Source organism: Nicotiana sylvestris, chromosome 8 (genome assembly GCF_000393655.2).
Source record: "Nicotiana sylvestris chromosome 8, ASM39365v2, whole genome shotgun sequence".
Classification (NCBI taxonomy): domain Eukaryota; kingdom Viridiplantae; phylum Streptophyta; class Magnoliopsida; order Solanales; family Solanaceae; genus Nicotiana; species Nicotiana sylvestris.
This window is the reverse complement of record NC_091064.1, coordinates 179,313,186-179,327,846: the sequence shown is the minus strand read 5'-3', so window position 1 is coordinate 179,327,846 and position 14,661 is coordinate 179,313,186.

The following is a 14,661-nucleotide window of genomic DNA, read 5'->3' as shown; positions in this document are numbered from 1 at the left end:
CTAACGTTTTACCTTTTGATTCCACCACCAATCCGCTTGTATCTAGTCAGAATTTACTTAATAACATTAATAAATGCTAAATAAACCAATGCATGAAAATAGGTTTTCAAATATTTTCTCCAAAAAGCCAAAAATCGACCCCGGTCCCACTTGGTCAAAACCCGAGGTTTGAACCAAAACCCGATTACCCATTCACCCACGAACCCAAATATATAATTTGTTTTGAAATCGGACCTCAAATCGAGGTCCAAATCCCCAAAATTTGAAAATCCTAAGTTCTACCTAAAATCACCCAATTTCCCATGAAAAACCCTTGATTTTGAATTGAAATTATGTAAAAAGATGTTATAGATTGAAGAAAATGAGTTAGAAATGACTTACTAATGATTCGGAGAAGATCTTTTCTTTGGAAAATCTCCCGAGAGAGCTTAGGGTTTGAGAGAGTTTGAAAAATGAAGAAATTACGTCTAAGTTATAATTTGCACAGGTGCAGATATCGCATTTGCGATGCTAGGTTCGCAAATGCAAACTCGCAAATGCGGCCCAGGCTTCGCAAATGCGAAGGTAGGCCAGTCCTGCTTTCTTCGCAAATGCAAATTACTGTTTGCAATTACGGTCCCTGTTGAAGTCGCATTTGCGACATTGAGCTTCACAAATGCGAAGGTCTCCCTGCCCAACCCATCTTCGCAATTGCAATAATTCTTCGAAATTGCGAGCTCGCATTTGCGAGCCACGCTTCTAAACTATAGGTCCGTTTTATACCAAATCAATTTCGATCTTTACCAAATTTCACAGATTCAACTTAATTATTATTTTAAACTTGTACCGGGCTCCGGAACCAAGACACGGGCCCGATACCATCAAGAAATTACATAAATCCTCTTCTAAAAACCTTTATATTCTCCAGCAAATAATTTTCTTTAAAAATTCTTTTTTCGGGCTTGGTACCTCGGAATTCGATTCCGGGCATGCGCCCAAGTTCCAACTTTACTACGAACCCTACGAGACCGTCGGATCACGGGTCCAGATCCATTTACCAAGAAAAAGTTAACTTTAATCAATTTTAAAGGCCAATTTCCTTACTTTTCTTATATTTCACATAAAAGCTTTCCAGAAACGTGCCCGGATTGTGCACACAAATCAAGGTAAGATAAAAAGAGGTTTTTAAGGCCTCAAAATGCAGAATTTACTTTCAAAACGAGTGATGACCTTTTGGATCATCACACCCATGAGTATAAATAATGGGCGATACGTCGACATATGCATGACCCTAACAAAAGGGAACCAATAATAGTTCCAAATGATTCTATCAGCAGTTAATGAACCAACTAATATCATTCAGGCCATCACCCCCTCTGGAAGATTACAACTCACGACCCTGTCTAGCTGATATCCAATTTAATTCAGCCAATGATCACTAAAATTTACTACTATTGGATGATGATAAAGGTGCTCTATGAACCACATCTGCAATAGAATGTTGCATCCCTCGAAGTAATTTCCACCTTATTGGCAACGTGTCAAATCTCGAAAAATATCTCCCAGAATCATGGGAAGAATGGTATGATCTTCGCTACTCTGCAAAAGCAAGACTACCGCAGCCAATCAAATTCTGATGCTCCCACTACGCTCTGGAAAGACCATGATCCCCGAAAATGATATCATAAGCGCAGAGATTCTCAACTCCCTCCAGGCGTCGTAACTCAATTAGTTGACGAATTCTGTGCCTGAAAAGTTCTCAAAGCCTTTCCCATCCCCAAATTTGTCATAGAAATATTCCAATGGAACCCAAACTTTGTTCAAGCAACCCATTATTTGACGGAGGCATAACTTCTTCAAAAAGTTGTTCACACCAACTTTTCTCGGAGCCGCAGGCTTTTTCCCACGAAGGTTTCTCCCCAATATGGTAAACCCACCTAATTCTTCCAGTGTATGTGCCATTTCACAATCTTTGAACTTAAATACATAGTTCACAAGATCCCAAAAACCCACTAGGGACTTGTTGCGGCCAAACGCACATGCAAGTATACACGATCGTCAAGTAATAGAGTGACTAAAAGTCAGATATCGAATACATAAGAACTTGTGACTAACTATTAACTAAATTAGACTATACTAATTATTTAAACAAGGATTAAACCCAAAAGTAGTGATGCTAAAGTAATTAAACTAAAAAGAAAATAACTAATGAACTTTAAACAGAGGAAGAGCAGATTTTTATATTATTTGAAAACGATCTAGGGTTATGGGTTATCTAACATTCCTATTGTATTCTTCAATTGAATTGACTAACTAATTTATCTAGTTTATTGGTTAACAGGGTTAATCTTTCTCATAAGAATCTGTCGAGTTCTTACTCGCCTATTCAAACTAACATAACGCCTATATGTCTATGGAATTAGAACTAACAAGAACGCATTTAGAATTCCTGTAAATCAACCAAGCAAAGCAATTAGGTATATGTCTATCTTAATCGCGAATCCGTTCCCCAATGCCCAGGTTCAAGAACTTGCTCTACTCAATCCTATATGCAATCTAGAATTCCCACTTTCATGTTCAGTTCTAGATTCGTAGATAGTAATTAATTGTGATCAAGCAATCAAATAATTAAGTGCAGGATTGAATAAATAAACTAATGAAATAAACTAAGAAATTAAAATCAATATTCGAATAACAATTTTAATGAAAGAACCATAACCCTAGAACGTGAAGTTTAGCTCCACATAGACATGGTAGCAAAACAGTCAATCATACAAAGAAACATAAAAATTACTGAGTTTGGTGGAAGAAAAGATGAACCTGGCCTCCACAGCTGGCTCTGTGCTCTCCCTTGGTCAAAAGTTCCTCTCCAAAACGTCATCTCCTTCCAAAATAGGTTTAAAAACCCTTTTATACAAGTTGGGACTGCGTAGAACCGAAATAACCTTGTCCCGAACAAAGTAGGAAAAATTTCCGCTTCGAGCGTCCAGGGCAGCGCTTAGCGCTGGCCCTGGCGCTAAATCCAGTAGCTTTTCAAGTTTAAATCCTTGGTTTTCTTTGAAATTTGTTTCATTTTCCTTTGTCTTCCACACGGGGGACAAACACCAAAAGGTGTCCCCCTGTCTTCTTCCTTTATTTTGTTTTATTTTTTTCTTCCGCGTTTTATTTAATTTTACTCTAAATTTCTTCATCTTCACACCGCTTTATTTCTATATAGTTAAAATATAATATTAAGCATAAAGTAATATAATTAATACGCAAAAGATGATAAGAAGTAATAGAATGTGAGGAAACAATGGTTAAATGTATGTATTTTTGACCGAACATCAGGCCTCGATTAAATCTTTATTGGGCTTAACTCCTATGATATTTGTGAGGAACTTGAGGTGCTTACAAAATTAATGTTGTTCCCATATATGTGGAAAAACTAGCCCACAAATTATTGAGGCTACTCGGGGTCTTATCTCCGATCAAGAACATAGGAGGTGTCTCGTCCCTTACCGTTTTCTGACTGCTTCTGTATTGAGAATTCATGGTGAACCTAAGAATAAGAAAAAGGGTCAGGACTTACCTAAACTATATACAACTTTCGAATTTTTTTTGTAAAAAAAAAATGCCAATTTAGGACACAATTTATTTTTCATTATTACATTTTGAATTTACTGGACACAAAAGGTAAAATGATAAAAGTAAAAAATGCCTATTATTACGAAAATGATCCTTTGGTACTTCCACGGAAGGCTTAAAGGATGTCTCGACAAAAACGGTCAAACATAGGGACATAATAATAAAAAGTGCAAAAAATAAATAAAATGGCTATTTTTATGAAAACGGCCCTCTGGTACTCCCGAGAGAGGTTCAAAGGTTGTCTCGCCAAATATGACCACACAAAATTAGACAAAATGGCCATTTTTATGAAAATAGTCCTTCAGTACTTCCGTGGAAGGTTAAGGTTGTCTCGACAAAAAACGGTCAAACAAAACTAGATAAGATGATTATTTTTGTGAAAACAACCATTCGATACTTTCATAGAAAGTTAAAAGTTGTCTCGGTAGAAATGGCCGGACATAAGGGCAAAATGGTAAAAGGTGAACAAAGATGGACAAAAAAGTAGCTATTTTAGAAAAAATGGCTATTCAGGACATTCGAGGAAGATTTTAAGGTTGTCTCGGCAAAACGGCTAGACAACACTAGATAAGGTGGTTATTTTGCGAAAAACAACCTTCCAGTACTTTCATAGAAGGTTTAAAGCTATCTTGGCAAAAATGGTCGGACATAAGGGCAAAATGATAAAAGGTGAACAAAGATGGACAAAGTAGCTATTTTAAAAAAACGGCCATGCAGCACTTCCGAGGAAGATTTTAATCTTGTCTCGCTAAAACGGACCGATACGAAGGCAACACAATAAAAAGCAGACAAAAACAAACGAAATGGTCATTTTTACAAAAACAGCCTTTCGGCACTTCTGTGGAAGGTTATAGACTGTCTCGACAAAATGGCCGGACATAAGAGAAAAATGGTAAAAAAAAAAAAAGCAAAAACGAATGGATGAAGTAGCTATTTTTACAAAAACGGCCCTTCAACACTTCAGGGGAAGATTTTAAGGTTGCCTTGACAAAAATGGCCGGATATGAAGGCAACGCAGTAAAAAACAGACGAAATGGTCCTTTTTACAAAAACAGCCTTTCGGCACTTCTGTGGGAGGTTTTAGGCTGTCTCGACAAAATGACAGTCATAAGGGCAAGCGGTAAAAAGGTAAAAAAGAATGGACAAAGTAGCTATTTTTACAAAAAAAAAAAAAGGCCCATTAGCACTTACTAGGAAGATTTTAAGGTTGTCTTGGGAAAAACGACCGAATACGAGGACAAAACAATAAAAGTGACCAAAAATAGCTATATTTAGTTATTTCTTATTTTTTTCGAAAATTTTCATGCACATACATAATTTTTATGCTTTTTTTTAAAAAATGTGGACCGAACCCGATGGAGGTTGCCTACGTACCTCACCGGGTAGTGAGAATCTGACCTGCGTAGTTCGATGAAATCGACTAATATTTTCTGTTTTTGATTTTTTAGGAAAATTAATCTTTAAAATCATATGCACCAGACCACATTTTTTTAAAAAAAAAATAACGAACATTTATACAGAAGTCGAGAGAATGGTTTTTTTTTTTTGGTTCATTCAACTGATCTATCCTAAAGCTGGTCGACATGAAAGCCTCCCAAATAATGTAACAGGTAGCACATAACATAATCTCAACAAGGTGTCTGTCCTAAAACAGAACTCAGCCCCTGTGTCGAGCCCTGCTAAGACGAATGCACATGATGCAAATAAAGTGAACCTACTAGGATATCCGGCATGAGGTTTGTTCTTCTAGGTTTAAATTCTGGTGTAGAAGGTGTCTATACTGGCTTACTCGAGCGGACAACTAACCGACGAGGGTCACCGTACCGGTAGCATTACTTTCCAACTTAGCTGGTGGTGCTCCCCGCCTAAAACATGTGTGAATAAAATCCTTTGCCGAATGGAAAACACCTCGACTATCTTAAAGAAAGCGGGTTATGTCAAGCAAATGCCCTATTTTAATTTCAAGAAGAATCAGAGGGAGTGCGTGAGAAGACATTTTATATATACAGTTCAACAATATCAAAGCGATAAAAAGTAAACAAGTAGCACATTTGGTCCAAATAAATCATAGTATATACAAATTTAATAAAGTCAAATAAAGTCAATGTACAAGCTTGAATTTTTTTTTTCCCAGCAAAGTCGCCACAGCTGTCACACCTCTTTTCAACCCCAAAAAGATATGTGTATTATGGATTGTGGGGTTAAAAGGGTTTTTCCATCTGAAGTGACAAATTTGAGTAGGGATTATTTTATTTACGGAGTTTCCACTTGGAATTGATTTTTCGATGTTCCAAGTCACCTTTTATTTGAATCCCTAGTCAAAGGAAGGTTTGACTCTATTTTTATCGGTCTGCAAAAATAAAATTCGGGTAAGAAATTCTGTTGACCGGGGAGAGGTGTAAGCATAGTCGCTTTATTGATTTAACTTAGCTTGAATTAATTTAGGACAAACTATGATTTATATGATTTTCATATTTTTCCTATATTCGCTTTTATTGCTTGATTATTAGAGTTATTAAAAAATAATTTGGATGATAAGATATCGTAACCACACTACGCAAGCGAATGCATGATCGAGACGAAATTTATTAATTTAGTCACAACAGCGATACACAAGCGAATCCGCAGTCACGACAAAGGATTATTTGTATGTTATTGCTTTTGGAAAGAAAAAAAAATTTCATTTGAGGAAATTAATTTTGAAACTTATTAAAATGTCATCTACCGCGCTATGCAAGCAAATCCGCGGTTGTAGCAAGGGATTAATTAAATTAGCAAATTAAAGTTATTGGATATGATATGAGATTATTGAATTAATTTACATAATGTTAAACATCACGTTATCGCACTGTACTCCTTTTGCAAGATTAGCTCTTAGATGCGAAAAATCCGCAAGCAAGTCTGTGAATAAAAAAGTTAAAATGCGCCTACTAGTTGCCAAGCGGTTAAATTAATTACAAAAATCTGATTTTATTGGAATTAATTGATGAAAACATGACACTTTAGAATTTGGTCCAACTTATAATTTTAAAGAATGGGCAGCTTTGTTATCAAAAGAAAATGGGTCAACTCTTATTGGTATTGGCCAATTTAGAAGGAAATGGACCGGCTATTTGAGTATTTAAATTGGTGCCCATTTTCGACACCATTGTGGCCTTCGTTAGTTCATGAGAAAGACCAGCTTATGGGTTTGGTTCTTGTTGGGCCTGGTAGAATTATCTGGCCCAAATACTTAAAAGGGCCTCACATTTCTTTAAGCCACCAACTGTAACCCATTTCTACTTACTTGAATCTTTAATTAACAACATTCCAATGATTAAAAAAAAACAATAATAGAAAGAAAAAAGAAAACGTTATTTCGTCTTCTACTACGGGTTCATGCGTGCTTCAGCATGAATATATACCCTCACCCATATTTAAATATGATGTATGTACACTATGTCGCGCCCTTTTTTCTCATGAAATCGGATTTCGACATGTGACAACTCTTTTAAGCAGGTATTAAAAGAGGAGAGTCGCTACCTAACGATTTTTAAGGTGCGCTAGGGCACCTATTTGCAAATGACTTTGGTTTAACTAGTCTTCATCGCCAAAGATCGGGTAAGGGCACAAGTTAACTCAAAGGAAAGGTGTTAGGCACTCCTCGAGGTCCACAACTGTGGGTCCAGGCCGAACTTAAATTATATGAATTAGTCTATGTGATCAAATAAATGAAGAGAGAGCACAAAATTTAAGAATTTTATTATAAAAAGATCTTGAACAGAGGGGTACAACTATTTTATATTCTAGTAGAAAACAAAGAAAATGGGGGGGGGGGGGGGGTCCTAAGTTTTTTAGCCTAAAGGATCGTCCCGTGCAACGTAAGTCGTAACTCCCTCGAGATGGGGTGTTACTCATATTATTCAGCGGGCACAGACTATCATCTCCTGCTACCCGGTTACTATTTTAAAGTTGTTTACCTAAGAGCGCTCTAATTCAATTCTAAGCTGTGCACTATCCGTCCCATACCTATGGTCCAGAAAGCTTTAGACCTCTATTTGGATGGTTCTAGACCTTATCTAGACTGCTCAAAAATGTAAAAGCTAGGCGATAATCAAAACATCCAAAGACTTCACACAGATGCAATTAAAGGCTCACATTAACCTCCACACTTAAGCAGCAAGTGCACGTAAACACATATATCAATTAGGAATTGGCAGAATCCAAAATCTTAAACATATGGACATGCTTTCTAGGCGATCAAAGTATGCAGGTAAATTTCAGATCCAAGATATGGCTTATAGGTGGAATTATGCAGGATTACAAGCTAATTATTAATAGTTTTAAGTTACCAATCCCATATGTGATGCCTAGGTGATCTACGCAATTAGGTATAACAGAATCTACCGGGAAGAATCCCAGAATTATCTAGATTTTTCTAACAGTGACGCTTGAAAACAGTGTTTGAGTAGTCTAATGTTAACCAATTGACAAGCAATTGTTTCCTATAGGCAGGATCTCTATCAGTTGATGATTAGAACTAGCTTTATTTATACTTAGTCCATAAATAAGATTTCTAGTAATCAATGGGATATAATAGCGAATGAAGTGATTAAAATCCTATATGCATAATTTCTAGTGAATAACTGAAGTGAATTGAAAGAAAGTTCGTTGCCATTTGTTCCTATAGGCAAGTTTCTAATGCATTTGAAAGTAGACATACAGAGTGCTCACTTCCTATAGGCATGTTGTCTATAAACACGTAGCAGTAGATATAGCATCTACACTCGTGATTAATAGTAAACAAGTAGTGTGTGCGCTTCTCCTAATGTCATGATTTCTACAGTGCTTATGTAATCGAACAACACATATAGCAAACACATTGTCAAGTCCTATAGGTATGTTATCTATCCATTGTGCATGTAGATATCAAATTCTACCCATTCCCTTTTACATTAATACCCCAATTGTTTATACAAAAGGTTATTACAGGCCCAATAATGAGTAAAAAAAGGTACAAAGGTTATATAACAGTAATAATAGGCCCACAGCAAGCCCAAATAAAATAAATACCCAGCATTATCTGGGTCTTCAATAACTCTTACACATCATACCCAGGCCTTCAAAAAAGTGCGACATTAAATACATGACTCAGGAGTCCATAGAGGAGTCCAAATCCAATTTACTCAACCACAGCACGAAGTATTGCCCCCATTTAAATCAGCCAATTCAGGTACACAACAAATAACAAGGAGGAATATAGTGAATAGGAACAGTTTTGAGATTAAGGGAGTGACTAAGGACTAAGCCCTAGTGTGTCAGAGCTCACAAGGGTCTCAACTGAACCCCGAGCAGTGCTCACACTAGAGAGGCCAACAATAGAACCTAGGTAGCCTTAGTTTTCAGCCGACTAAGAATGAAGAGTTCAGAGTAGCACAAGTTGCAATTAAGGAGAGTGGACAAAAGTTAGGGGTACATTCATATCCTAAAGTAGACATAGCCAAGTTGAGCGTACAGAATAGCCAGTCAAGCAGGTCCTAGGACTTGTTCAGGTGAACTTCAACATTTAGCAAGGTAGCACATAACAAACACATATTAAGAGAGAGTTAGAGGAGGAACATGTTTAGCAGAAATTAATACTAACAGGTTTGAGACCTAAGAAGTCCAATTTATGCTAAGTATACATCTTAGTATCATAAGACAAACATGGTAACTCTCATCAGAAGACAAGACTACATTGAAATATGATAGGAACACACATTATGACAGGCCAGGTAATCACCGAAGGAACGGGGAATTAAGACACACTGGGGTCATATTAGCAGGGAAGCAAGATCACAGTTGAGGGAAAAAGGTCTTGTAACATTAAAACACATTATGTATGCAAGATAAGCATCACAGAGATTCAAAACAGAGTGAGAAGTAAACTCATGTTAAACAATGTGTGTAGGTATTCTAGCATTGATGCAGTAGACTAATTACCTAAAGAAGGTCTATGTTATGCTAAGTGTAAGTCCTGATGTTATGGAACAATCATGCTAATTTGGCAATAGGACATCATTTAGACATGAGAAAAATAGATTATAACTACCTGTGAATCAGGGAGGGGTTAAACATGCTAAAGGTATTTGATAGAGAGCAGAGTCAAACATGTTAGATAAGCAAGCTACCATAGAAATTCAGAATATGATGGGAAACAGGCTTGTACCATATAGTGGGTGTACATATTCATGATTTTGAACTCAATCAACTAGTAGATTAAAGGACACAAATTATGCAAGTGATGCATATTCAAGTAACATGATTGATAGCAAAAGATTAAATTAAACACCAGAATATGATAACAAGTATAAGAGTCCCAAAGAGTAATAATTTCTAATATATTGACTAGTTAGAACTTAATAGAACCAGGTCTAGGCAAGCTTGAAGCGAAAGGTTAAAGATACCTAAAGAGTTGAAGAAAGCAGCGGAATTACACACAAAAGCAATCCAAAAACATACTGAACTGACCAATTTCAGGAGTGCAAATGTATACAAACCATAGATGTCTAGGAATGAGATTGCAAAGTATGGTGACTTACCAATTAATCGAAGAACAATAAAGGATAGGTTTCCACATAAAACCCAGAATCCCTAATGCATCAGAGTTCCCAAGAGCTTCGATGAACTCAAGACAGTGCTCGTACCAAGAACGGGTTAACTAACAAGAAGCTAATGGCCTTGGCTTTCAGCCGGCCAGTACAAAATACCAAGCAAGAGAGTAGCGAAAACCCCCAAATTTTAGTAAAAAATCGATGTCAAAGTCTGTCTCAAAAGGGAAAATGGGGGGGTTTATAAAGTAGTCAAAAATCGAGCAAACATATAAGAAAAAGGAATAATTTAAACAATAAACAAGGAAAAGAAACATCCAAATCGATTTAAAATCAATTTAAGAGAGAAAATCTGTAAACCCTAGTTTTTTTATGGAAAGTGTAAATCAGCAAAATCCACACAAAATTGGACTCACATGGTGTAAAATCGAACAAGTGTAGACGAAATAGGGTCCAGATTCAAGAAATAGGACTCGTTCAGACAGAATCGGAGAGGTAGTACTTGCCATGTTTAGGCAAGTACTAGGTGATACCATGGTAAATCAACCAGTAGCGGAAACACACAAATATGGTAAGTAAATAAGAGGAAAATCCCATTAGAAGAGGGATTAGGAGAGGGGTTTAGAGAGGTAATGATTAGGGTTCTTCAAAGAGGGGGAGAGTTTTAGGGTGGAGGGTTTAGAGGGAATGGGATTAGGGTTTGGGGTTGGGTGATTTAAAAGAGGGGATTAAATGTGGGCCGCTGATCTTAGAGATCAACGACCAGGATTTTAAAGGGGTGTTGGGTCAGGTTGGTTAAATGGGTCGCGACCGGGTCATTGACTTTGGGCTGGGGTTATTGGTTTAGTGTATTTGGCTGGATTGGTCCGAAAATTGATCAAAAATTGGGTCAGCTTTCAAAAATAGAAATTAAAAGGGAAATAATTTAATAAAATAGCTTAATAAATATATAAAAATGCTACTTATACAAATTAATACTTTAAACAATAATAGGAGACTATAAAAATATAAAATATTATTTAGACCCTAAATGAAATGTCAATTGCAATAAGAATGCAAAATATAGGCTATTATTGAAAATTTATGCGAATAGACTAAAATACAATTGTAACTATATAAAAAATAGGGTAAAAATATTTTAAAAATATATTAGGAATGCAAATAATAATTTTAAGTGATTAAGTCATCACAAATAATTTAAAAGAGTAATTACTGAATTTTTATATAAATTAATGCAAGAAACAATTAGTTTAAAGACTCTAAAATTATGAAAAATTATAAGAAATTCTTGTGTAAATCTTGTAAATTAATAATAATGCAAAAATAATATTTTAAAAGTGTGCATATTATTTGAAAAATATATGAGGGCAAAATTGGGTATCAATACAATAAGCCTAACATTAGTATGAAAATAAAATTTGACAACCTTTTAGCCAATCCATGATAATGCCAACAACGTTCAATAGAAACTACGAAAGCAAATAAACGATTATTCTTTAAACTAACAGGATTCAGTAAGTCACTCGAATCCCATGGGTAAAAATGTTGCCTTGTCTTCTAACAAATATTAGCCATCATTATCAGCTTGGACAAAGATTAAAAAATAACTTCTTGAATTCTTCAAAAAAAAATCTATTAAACTGATGAAACTTTTAACTACACTCGTACTTAAACCGCAAATGATAGAAAATACAGATGTTGTCTCAGTTTTACAGCAACTTTAAACACTTAAAGCAGACACATAGTGCTGAAAACTTATTCTAAGACATATTTTTATCATCCATGGGTGCAGCGTGTTAAACTACCATAAATAACCAGAAAGACCGAATTAAAATACATGAGCAGACTCGAATCAGCATTCAAAATCAATCCTTCCATTCAAAGAATCATGTAATCAGTCAAAACATATTCCAACACATCATCACTATAGCTTTTTGTAACTAAGAACTAAGCTAAAGAGGTAGTGAAGTTACCTAGTATAGAAAAAAAACTTTTCAAAAGGCAATAAAGGAGAGTTCTAAGTTACTCTGAGCAGCAGAACTTTATAGCACCAACAACAACACTAAACAGATAGCAACAATAGTAACACACCCCAAGAATACCCCACAAACCACGAAAGAAAGCACTTTAACTAATAACTAATAACCGGTACAAATTATTTAAGAGATCTTTCTGTTTTTCCAAAGACTTTTGCACCAAAAAAATACTCACAAATCTCTAAAATTTTAGCTTACTATATGTATGCATGTGATGACCCAAAAGGTCATCACTTGTGTTGCAAATAAATTTAGTGTTCCGAGGCCTAAAAACCTCATTTTTATCTCACCTTGATTTACGTACGTGGTCCGGACCTATATTCGGAAAGCCTTCTATGTGAAAATATGAGAAATAGTAATTTCTAGAGTTAAAATTTGATTATGGTTGACTTTGGTCAACATTTTGAGCAAACGGACCCGAATCCGTGTTCCGACGATCCCGGGAGGTCCGCAGTAAAATATGGAACTTGGGCGTATGCCCGAAAATGAATTCCGAGATCCCAAGCCTTAGAAATTAATTTTTGAAAGAATTAATATTTGAAACCATTGTTACCGGGCCCGTATTTTGGTTTCGGAGCCTGGTACAAACTTGTTATAGTATTTGAAAGATAACTCTGAAATTTGGTAAAAACGGAGTTTATTTGACGTGATTTGGACTTCCGATTGAAGAGTTATGAACTTTGAGGGTTCTTGATGAAAATGTTGAGTTTTGAGGTTTACTTCATGATTTTACATGTTATTTTGATGATGTGATCGCACGAGTAAGTCCACACGATGTTTTTGAGTTAGTATGCACATTTGGTTTAGAGTCCCGAGGGCTCGGGTGAGTTTCGGGTAGGTTCCGGGGTGTCTTAGGCTTAAAACATGGTTATTGGAGGTTCAGAGAAGTGCAAATCGCTGAACTTGCTAGTGCGGTCCGCACTGGTTTTTGTGTTGTCCGCACTGGTGATTGTGCGGCTGCAGTTGATCTTGTGCGGTCCGCATAGGTTCACTAGTGACTGTGCGGCCACAGTTGATTTTGTGTGGTCCGCACAGGGTATCTGAGAGTAGTATATTAAGACGGGATTTTCAGTTATTTTTCATTTTTCAAAACCCCAAAAACATAAGAGGCGATTTTCCAAATAATCTTTCTTCTCCAAAACATTGGTAAGTGATTTCTAACTCGTTTTCTTCAATCATTAACATCTTTCACATGATTTCAACTCAAAATCTATGATTTTCATGGGGGAAATTGGGTGTTTTGGGTAGAACCTAGGTTTTACAAAAATTAGGGATTTGGACCTCGATTTGAGGTCCGATTTCAAAACAAATCATATATTTGGGTTTGTGGGGGAATGGATAATCGGGTTTTGGTTCGAACATTAGGTTTTGACCATGTGGGCCCGGGGCGATTTTTGACTTTTTGGGTAAAACTTTAGAAAACTCATTTTCATGCATTCAAATTGATTCATTTAGCGTTTATTGATGTAATTAAGTAACTTGTGACTAGATACGAGCGAATTGGTGGTGGAATCAAGGGGTAAATCTATAATTGAATCGTGAATTGTATTCGTGGCATCAAGGTAAGTGTTTGGTCTAACCTTATAAGCTTGAGGGATTAGGAATTGAGTCATATTTGCTACGTGATATTTGTTGAGTACACTGTATAGGCATGGTAACGAGTATCTATGCGTCGGTGTCAAGCATGCCTGTGAGTCTTATATTGTGGTTATTATGACTTTGTTGTATTATTCATGCCTTGATTGATGATTTCTATTGTTGGGTAAAGTTTGTGGAAGTAATTGTGACACTTGAACTTTGAGGAGCGTTGGCTTAAGTTGTATAATGAGATGCGAAAGTAAAAGTGATAATTGAACCTTTTAGAGCATTGGCTCGAGTTGTGAATTGAATTGTAAAGTAAAGGTGAGAAGAAGAAGAAGAAGAAGAAGAAGAAGAAGAAGAGATCATTATGTTGCCTCCATTGCCAGGATATTGTTGCCTTAATTGTTATTTCCCTTGTCGGGACATTGATGTTCTTGATGCTATTCCCTTGCCATGACTTAATTGCTGAACTATTGTTCCCTTGCCTGGATTTTTATTGTAATTTCATTCATTCCCTTGCCCTCTTGTTTGTGATTGTTGTTTGGGTGAGGAAGAGTGTTAAAGCACGAAGGGTGATGCCGTGCATTGTTTTTGTGAGGTAGAGTGTTAAAGCACGAAAGGTGATGACGTGCCGCACGATGTACCATTCCATGCCTATTGTATTGATTTCATGGTGAGGATGAGAGTAAAAGCATGAAGGGTGATGACGTGCAATTTATATTGATTCTTATGGTGACGACGAGAGTAAAAGCACGAAGGGTGATGCCATGCACTTGTCCTTGATTTTCCTGATTCTTGCTGATAATTGAGTTATGTTGTCCTAAACGTTTGTTTACTGATTTTCTGTTGTTACTTGATTTAATTTCGAT